The sequence below is a fragment of the Monodelphis domestica genome, chromosome 6 (genome assembly GCF_027887165.1).
Source record: "Monodelphis domestica isolate mMonDom1 chromosome 6, mMonDom1.pri, whole genome shotgun sequence".
Taxonomy (NCBI): domain Eukaryota; kingdom Metazoa; phylum Chordata; class Mammalia; order Didelphimorphia; family Didelphidae; genus Monodelphis; species Monodelphis domestica.
The window spans coordinates 152,734,256-152,744,690 of record NC_077232.1 but is presented as its reverse complement, the minus strand read 5'-3'; the positions used below and the strand labels follow the sequence as shown (position 1 = coordinate 152,744,690).

The 10,435-nt window shown below is 31.3% G+C and overlaps 1 long non-coding RNA gene across 1 annotated transcript in view; it reads left to right on the top strand.

The window, feature by feature from the left end:
• Positions 1-2,114: 2,114 nt before the first annotated feature.
• LOC103100911 (uncharacterized) overlaps positions 2,115-10,435 on the top strand; it is a 48,242-nt gene continuing 39,921 nt past the window's right edge. The window contains exon 1 of the long non-coding RNA XR_008912881.1: positions 2,115-2,243. This is a non-coding gene — a long non-coding RNA (uncharacterized LOC103100911). The remainder of the gene's footprint in view (positions 2,244-10,435) is intronic.

Here is a 10,435-nt window from a genome sequence, read left to right as displayed (position 1 = left end):
AGGATAAAGCATGAGATCTTGAGAGAACTCATTCTACTTTGGGTTAGCTTTGAATTTTAGGAAATTTTTCTTTACATCAAATTCATATCTGTCTCCCTGTATCTTCCTGGAAATGTCATTAGTTGTTTGTTTTTCATTCTATTTATTTGTGGCCACAATTAGGGTTTTCTTGGCAAAAATATCCCTTCTTTTTCATTTTTATGACCAACTTATTACCAAAAATTAGAGAACATTACAAGATATAAAGGAAATAATTTTTATTATATTAAATTAAAAAGGGGTTGTACAAACAAAACTAATGTAACCAAGATTAGAAGGGAAACAACAGGTAAAACATTTCATAATAAATTTCTTTGATAAATGACTCATTTCTCAAATATATAAATAAGTCAAATTTATGAGAACCCAAGCCATTACACAATTGATAAATAGTCAAAGTGTAAGAATAAATAGTTGTCAGATGAAGAAATCAAAACTATTAAAATCATATTAAAAGATCCTAAACCTCTCTTGATTAGATAAATCCAAATTGAAACAACTCTGAGTTACCACGTCACAGCTATCACATTGGTCAACATGACAGTAAAGGAAAATGATAAATATTGGAGGGAATGTGGCAAAATTGAGACATTAATGCATTGCTGGTGGAGTTGTGAATTGATCCAATTGTTCTGGAAGGCAATTTGGAACTATGCCCAAAAACTTGTATAACAATGCATACCTTTTGATCCAGTAATACCACTACTATGTCTATATCCCCCAAATTAAAAAAAATATGGAAAAGGACTTGTTTGTTAAAAAAATATTCATACCTGTGTTTTTTTCTGGTGGTTAAGTATTGGAAACTAAAAGAATGTCCCTTGATTGAGGAATGATTGAACAAATTGTGGTATATGATGGTGATAGAATACTATTGAGTTGTAAGGAATGATGAACAAGATGATTTCAGAAAGAGCTGGAAAAATCAACATGAACTGATGCAGAGTAAAATAAGCAGAACCAGGAAAACTTTATATGCAGTAAAAGCAATATTGTGCAATGATCAAATGTGACAGACTTTGCTACTAATATAATTCTGAGGGACTTATGACAAAGAATGCTATCCACCTCCAGAGAAAGAATAGTTGGAGTAGAAATGCAGACTTGTTCATTTGGGTATATGTTTTGGAGTTTTGGTTTATAATATTATTCACTTAGAAAGGTGAATAATATGGAGATATATTTTGTGTGATAATACATGTGTCACTGAAATTGAATTCCTTGTCAGCTCTAGGAAAGGAGGGAGAAGAAAGAAAGGAGGCAATTTGGATTTTATAACTTTGGAAAACTTATGTGGAAATTTGTTAATGAAATTTTAAAAAGTTGTTAAAAAAAGATACCCTTTCTCCAGCTCATTTGACAACTGAGGAGACAGAGACAAGCAGGGTTAAGTGAATTGTCCAGGATCACAGAGCTAGTGAATATTTTAGGCTAAATTTGAACTTGAATCTTCCAGATTATGGGCCTGCCATTCTTTTCCACTGTGCCAACTGCTGTACTTCAAAAAGTATTAGTAAATACTTAAGATGGGTAACTTTATTTTTGCTTTACTCAGGTTATAGTGATCTAAGAAGTTTATTCATTAAGTAGAATAAAAAGTACTTAAAACATTTGCAAGGGAACCTCCACAATTATGAATTTTTAATTAATTTGTCTCCTCATGGACCTCAAAACAACAAAATTTATGATATGTAATAACCCTTACCCAATACATTCTGTGTCCAGATTTTAGTATCGAAACATTATTATCTTTCCCCTTTAAAAATATCATCTCTGCATACCACAGGAAGATGTGGATATTAAAATGCATCATTAAAATATGATATTGTGTGGGCATAACTCTGTACAGTAACTCTTCTGCCCTTATGTCTTTTGAAGTATAGGACAGATGTTTGCAATTAATTAAATAGTCCTATATTTTCAGGATGGATGATAGCATTAATATTTTGCTTGCATAACTTATTTGAAGGAACTAAACATAGAAATAGCAGTCATTGCATTTAAATTTAGAGATCACTCTCAAATTAGAAAAAAAGATTAGCTGGTGAAGTACAATGAGTACTAGGAGGCAGAAGAACTGGAGTTAATTTGAAGTGTGCTACTTAATATCAGCACAATCTTAATCAAGTCACTTCATTTCTCTAAATTTGTTTTCTCATCGGTAAAACCATGGCAACAATGTTTGCCTTACCTTCACATAGCAGGTATGTTATGAGGAAACTGCTTTAAAAATATGAATGTCAGCTGTTTATTTTAGTGATATTGTTGTCATTAAAATGATACTAATAGTGAATGATTTGCCTATTTTCTTTTATATTTTCTGTATTTTTATTGAAATAAATTTTAGCAATGTGTTCCAAGTAGGAAGAACTAGAATATGAGTGTATGGACATATACATATATATATGTAAGTATGTATGTAAACATGTATAGATACACGGGGAAATGAATGGATTGATATATGTTACTGTTGTCTTTAATAGATTAATTTGTTATTCATTAGTAAAAAATATACTAAGTCCCTTTGAGGAGGATCTTGTGTCTTGTAAACTAGGGTATGCTGGATTTCACACATGTAGACTCAGGGGAACTAATTATTAAAAAGTCAGCATTTATATCTTATATATTACTCTATAAATCAGAACTTGATCTATTGCTAGGGTGATTGTCTAGACTTAAGAAAGTGATTGAGTAAATCCTAACAGTTTTTGAAGAGCCAATTCTTAGTCATTTACCAATAGAATGTCCTGACTTTTAATTAACTTTTAACTCCTCCCAATATTTTTCATATCATCTCTAGATAGCGGATGCCAAAATACTGTTTGATTATAAACATTATGTTTGAATAGTTTGTCAGATTATTTTCTTTAATGGGTTCATTGGTTGAAAGAAATTTTTGTTTTGTTCAATCAATTGTTCAACCAATTAAGGCTGTTGTAATCTTTCTTTTACTAGTCATAAAATCATTTTCTAAAGCATCTTTCCCTCATGGAACATCATCAAAGTGGTGCTTAATCACTATGGGAGGGAAAAATAAATTCACATAAAATAGCAATACTCATACAAGGAAAATAATACCTTGTGGAATACATCTTAGAAGCAAATTTTACAACCATGTGGGACTAAGGAAAGAAGGAAAGGTGGATAGGAAGATAGGAAGGAGGTAGGAAAGAAAAAAATAAAGAAACTTTATATACCTGCTATGATCCAGGCACTGTTATAAGGGTTTTTCTGAGATGTGGATGCTATTATTTTTTTTTTTCTAGTTTACAACTGAGAAGACAAGGGCAGGCTGAGGATAAATGACTTACCCAGGGTCCTACAACTAATAAGTGCTTGAGGACAGATTTTTAAATGAAGTGCTCTATAGCCCTAGGGCCATGTTAAATGTGCCACTGGCTACTTCTAGGAGAGGATGATTCTTCAAGTGATCTTAGGGCACAAAACACAATAAAAAATAGGAAGTGAATCTTTCATTTCATTAGTATAAGGAACTTTAAGAAGAGGAAACAGCATTTATCAATACCTTTTCTGAAAGTTATTGTCCTAAAATATTCTCTATAGCACTGAAATTGTTTATTGTGGTTGAAGTGGCATGAGGGCTGTAAATAGCACAGGATCATGATTCAGATATTTAGGAGACATTACCTGAATCCAAATCATCTTGACTTTGATGCTGACTCTCCATCCATTGTAGCACATTTTGTCTTAAGTTCATCATTCTAAAGAAACACATACACACAAAATTTAATTCCTTATTATTTTTTTAAAATAGAACATATAAAATTATAATTTAAAAAATTTGTCATTATGCATTTGACCTGTGTGAATTCCAATGTCGCCTAATTTATTTCTGAGAAAAGACAATATTTGGTAATCCATTGGAATTTATAAATTACTAAAAATTGAAATTGTATATTTAATTTCATTTAAAACAATTGATGTGTTTGTTTGTTGCACTCCAGAAAAAAAGTAACTCTAATTTCTGTTTCCACAAGCTAAGTAGGATTAACTTTGAATTTTGTGTTGTTTTCATTTTAGTATTTGGATGTTGAGATCAATGTATGACTTTGATTGGGATGGGTTACATGAAACTCTGGAAATACTATGTATTTATTTCATCTGTCTCTCAAGCTAATTTGGCAGTACTAGCCTAAAATATACTGAAAAACAAAGGACATATCTATAATAAAGGCATGTCCACAATTATCAATGTATGACCACAAGTTACAAGAACAGAAATAGTTGTATTTTGAGTATTAGCAGATTAGACAATTACTCATGAAAACAATTCCAACACTTTCCTCTTTTGGTTGGTTCATTAGACTCAGCCCTCACAGATTTGTTAAGACAGATCCAGAAGTCTTAAGAAAAAGGAAATAAAAAAGCTATTTTTTCACAATTAAGAGTAATGAAAAATTAGTAAGTTCAGCACATCTATAATTAGTAAGTGGAGTTACCTCCATAGATATAAAAAATCACAAGATAGAATAGAAATTTAAGAGGAAAATAATGATGGATAAAGAAGATAGCTTGTGGAACTGGAAAAATAATTTTAATATTCATATTTTCTGGGTAATGAATTCGGTTTTCAAGATTAAATATTTTAGGTGATAAATATAATAATGTGTGAGGAAAATGTTTATATGAATAGATGACAGTGGTAATTACTTGAAAAAACAAAGGCAATATAAATTTTTAAAAACAGCATTAGAAACAGACATTTGAAATAATCACATGAATGCATTGTGAAGAGAGGAGATTGTGAAGTTAGATTTTGTAGTTGAGGCACAAACTCATGGTTCGATTGACCCAACTGGATAGGGATAGGTAGTACAAGCCTTACACAACCATACAAAATAGACCAAATTCCTCAATTCTAAATGTCCAGTTTCTGCAGCACCTATATACTCCGTCTTTTTAAATAGCCAGAACTTCTTTCATGAACCAAGTCTCAGTAAAGGATCTGGTACCAATCATTGTCACCTTACTGAAAGTGAAATAAACATTATTATCTTTTTCAGGATTCCTTGAATGTTAAGCTTTACGTCTAATTGTAGAATGAAAGCCTTTATCTCCTGCTAAAGGAATTGAGGGCATAGAGGGGTATCTTACAGAGAAGTAGCAGAACATCTTCCTGAAGCCTTTGGAGAGCCATGCCATGTATGGTAATTATCTTTTCTGCCTATGGATAAGAATTTCCCTGGATATAGATTTAAAGCTGTTCATAGGATATACTTTAAAATGACAGAAAAGAAAGATAATAGGTTTAGGGAGAAGACAAAAATATTTACTAAACAAATTTTAATATACTTTAATGTTCACAATATATAAAATGCATTTAATAATTTGACAAATGTTTAGTAGAGAAACAGAAATATGTATCTTACTTAACAAGATCTCAGAAGTCATTTAGTCCAAAGTGAATGGAAACCTCCTATATAAAATCCCTAGTAAGAATTTAGTTTTACTAGGATATGTCATGGAGAAAGAGACTTCTGACTCCTAAGACAACTCATTCAACTTTTCATCTACTGATTTTTAGGAAGTTTTTCATTTTTTATTTATTTATTGAGAGCTTTGCTGTTCATGCCCACATTACTTCTGGGAAATTTTCTGCATTTTTCTATCACATAAGTGGAAATAACTTCCTAAAATTAGCCACAGGAGGCTGAGATGCTTAAACTAATAGACTGGGACAATATTACCTTCCTGCTCCTCTTTTATAGATCAGCGACTACTTAGAAAGATTAATTCTCAACACTATGCCAAGATTTAAAGTAGTGAGGGGGAAAAAAGACTCCATTCCTTCTCTCTTTTTAGACATTATGACTGAAAATTTTGAGGTGTTTCTGGCATGTTGCATTTGTGCCCTTCTCAAATCTAGATAAAATAATCCCATTTGGAACTGGAAGATTTATTTTTAACATTCTCCATAGCCAAAAGTCAAAAATCTTATTTTTGGGTCCAAATATATAGATATACACTCTTTAAGGGAAGACATCATAATATGGAAACCCAGTATGTATCATTATAGTCACATATGACCTACACATTTAGAGACATATACTCAGTCTCAATAAATTACTTTCAATGACTACATGATGACCCAATGGCAGCAAAATTACACATAACATAATTTTAATATCTGATTTACTTGAACTGACAATGTCTGTGTTTTTCACATTACTTGAGATTTGTAGAGGTGTAATGAAAGATTCTAATCAATCCATATCCTGTTCTCCTCAATTCCAAATTCAGAAAACTAATAAAGCTATCTTCTATAATGGGAAAAGACTTAAGTGTGAAATATGTTCTAAGTTACCATTTTATCTCACATTACTTTTTATGTGGTTTATGTATCTGTAATTATTTTATAATCAAAGTCTGGTAAGAAAAATAAGTCTCTGTTGCCTACTTAAGATGATACTCTTCCTCCTTGCTCATCTTTGCCTACCAACCATCCAAAGAAAGTCTTAACATAATTCATTTCTTTTTCCATCCTATTACCTCTTAGTTTAGCATTTTACACTTTTATCCATTAAAATAGCTACTTGAAGATGGCATCACTTGTTGCAGTGTTATAGATATGCTAAGTGGACTGTGACAAATGAATTCTATAATTTGAAAGCCTACTAGCTATCAGGTAGCAAGCAATGACTCTTGCCACATTTATTGGCTATTAAAGGTACATTTTACAGCACATACTGTTGCAGATAGGTGATCTCTCAACTTTCAAGATAGATGTACTAAATCTCAAGTGATCCTCTGGGAGAAGTGCCTAAAGCATTTGGTTATGAAAATAAAGGAAACAGTCTTACTTTGGGAATGGAATTGGGGAGGGGATGGGTGGAATTGAGAAACCTGTTTATTATTGTTTTATTGCTTAATATATTTTATACCTATACTGTCCACAGCAGAACCATCATGCCTGGCTCACTAAGATGGTTCTTATTGAAAGTATTTGAAACTGGAGGTCATAGGAATGGAATTAAAGTTGAATTATACCCATACATCTAACACACTCACCTATCTACATCTCCCTCCCCCCACATATATCCATGGGCTGTTTTATTTTTTTTTTTAAAGGTGTGCTTTTTGGGAAATGTTAGTATTTTTCTTATTTAGAGTAGTGACTTAATTTCTTCAAAGTTGACATGCACAGCTCTGAACTGATTACCAACTTCAGAGGTTAAACCTAACTGTTGGCTGGTTGTAATAGATGTGGATACCATTCATGTTGTCATTCATGGCTTCCACAGAACACGATGATCACAGTGAATAGTTCAATTACATTTAAATTTTTTCACCAATTTTTCATTATTATCATGGCAAGTTGTATGAGCTTTTCTCTTATTTCTTTCCTGGTACTATATACACATCTTGGATTCCTGTGTTTGCTCAAAGTATTTTTTTTCTTTTTATAGCAAGCTGGGTGATTTAAATTCAATAAGTTCTAAAATAATTAGCAATCCAAGAATTGCATTTTAGCTTTCCTTTGTATAAATCCTTTATGCTAAACTAATGCATTTCTAGTTATATAAGTACTTCTTGGTGCCAAGTTAATGGAGATAGCATAACCCCAATTTCCATTATAACAGGAAAACAACCTTATAGAGGTGTTTCTCAAAAAATAATTAATATATTTGAATTCCTTCAGACAAGAGCCTAACTATATAGAAGCAAAGTTATAATAAAATGTAATAGAATGTCCCCCAAAAAGAAAGAAAAAAATTTTTTTTTGTTTATGATCTATATGGTTTTACTTTTTCCAATTAAACTGTGTGGCTCATTTTCAAGTAATTATCCTCTTCTTGCAATTAAGGTGAATTGCTGCTTTAATTATATAGCATCTTTTTTTGAGGTATAAATAACCAACATTATTAAAATCATCTCTGAATTTTCTAATGAAAAATTATGGTCATTCCAATATTGTCAGCTGAATTCATTTAGTGGGTTTTAAAAACAGGAGTGGTTGTGCCACCAGTGGTGACCCATATTCATTTTAAATATTTTCTCACAGTAAGCTGCATTTTATAAAGGCCTGTTTTTATCAGAAAATGTTGCTGTTTTACATGCAGATTAAGTGAGATGGAGTTTCACTGAAACTCTATTATCTCACTTCTCCTGACAGTCACCAACACTTTTTAAAAATTCCTTTTATTTTTTTCTAGATTATGTCAATACAATTAATAATCCTTATTTTTCCATATTTATAAACCATGTTGTCTCCCTTCCCTGAACCCTCCCCCTTCCCCAAGAGATCAGGTAATATAGGTTGTTCATATGATATTATGAAATACATACGTCCATGTTCATCATGTTTGGAAATGAAACATACTGCTTACAAGAGAAAAAATCATGGAGGAAATAAAGTGAAGAATAGTATGCTTCAATTTGCATTTGTATTTCATCTGTTGGTGGATATCCTTTTTAATCACAAGTCCATGGAGTTGTGCTGAATCCTTGCCTTTTTCATAATAGGTCATTCACAGTTGATCATGGAACATTATTGCTTTTACTGTGCGTGATGTTCTGATTCTACTCATTTCACTGCACATCACTTCATATGTGACTTTATTTCCTCCATGATTTTTTCTTTAGTTTCTTTGTTTCACAACATGAAGAACAGGGAAATATGCATTATTTGATATATAAATGCAACCTATATCATATTATCTGCCTTTTGCAGAAGGCAAGTAGGGTGGGAGGGAAGGGGGAAAATGGGACATAGATTTTTGACATACTAATGTGAAATAAACATATTTATTATAATTTTTATATATTTTTAAGAAATCACATATTATTTTTACATTCATGTATTATATAGAAAACAAAATAAATGGAAAAATATTGAGCAGAAAACTTTGGAGAATAATTCTTTAACATAAAATGAAGATAACTTCAAAAGATATTTTAGTTTTGGTGTCTATTTACATTTTTGTCTAGTTTCCTAGTTAAAATCTCAATGAAAATATCAGTTCTATTTTTGAACTTGGTCATAAATTTAAAAAGTGGTATATTGCATAAGGGATTCAGGAAGAGTTAGGTTCATGTTCTGACTAATGTATATTGACTTTATGATTATGAGCAAACACTTAATCTCTTAGTGCTAAGTTTCACATTTAGGACTATGATTGACAATTGACTTTTACTGCCATTTGTGAGTATGGGGAGTTTCCAGAAAGAGGTTCTTCTTACCATTGAAATCAGAGGTTTTAGTCTAAATAAGTAAGTAAATACACAAATAATGAACGAATGAATGAATGAAAAATGCTAAAATATAAAAAAAATGTATTCATGAAAAGTAAAAAAATGAATAAACAAATGAATAGTCCTTTCACATATATGTGCTTTTATCCTATTATCTTATAAATTGTGCAATACAAGCATATTTGCCCAATTTATTTCATTCATATGTATGTTTACATATGCACTTATATAAAAGCTTCTATAAATATAAAATATCAATATTTATATATATCCACTCACTTTCTTTTCATGTATACCTCTATATCTATAAGTAAGAGGGGAAAGGAGGGAAGAGAGACAGACAGACAGACAGATAATGAGTTGATAATGAGTTTACATGGGCTCTTTTTACTTTAAGACAACCAAAGATATAATAGAAAGATTGCAAGAACTGTACCTTTCAACCCAGAAATATCACTACTAGCTCTGCATCCCAAAGAAATCAAAGATAGTTGAAAAAATCCTACTTGTACAAAAATATTTATAGTAGCTCTTTTTGTGATAGCAAAGAATTGGAAACTGAATGGATGTCAACTAAGTGGGGTATAGCTAACCAAATTGTGGTATATGTTTGTAATGGAATAATATTGTACCATAAGAAATGGTGAACAAGATGATCCCCAAAAAAACATTGAATGACTGATATGAAGTAATGCAAAATAAGAGAGCAAAATCAGGAGAACATCATATACAGTAAGAGTAATGATGTACGATGATCAACTGTGAATGAATGAATGAATTATTGTCTGCAACGTGACAATTGAGGATATTTCCAAAAGTCTCATGATTCTTCAGACTAAACACTGGAATAGAAGGAGCTGGTAGACTCTGAATGCAGATTGAAGCATACTATTCTTCATTTTATTTCTTCTGTATATTTTTCTCTTGTGTAAGTAATATGTGACTTATTGCACAGTATCATGATCATGGAAATATGTATTATGTACACAAATACAACCTAGATCATATTGCCTACTTTCTTGGGACAAAAGAGGATTGGGAAGGAAGGGAAGAACATGTATCCCAAAATGTCAGAAAATTAATATTAAGAAACACTGTTATCAACATAAAATCTAGAAAAAGACAGATTGCTAGTTTTGGAGTAAAAAGACTGAGATTTGAATCCCATCTCTGATACTTATTC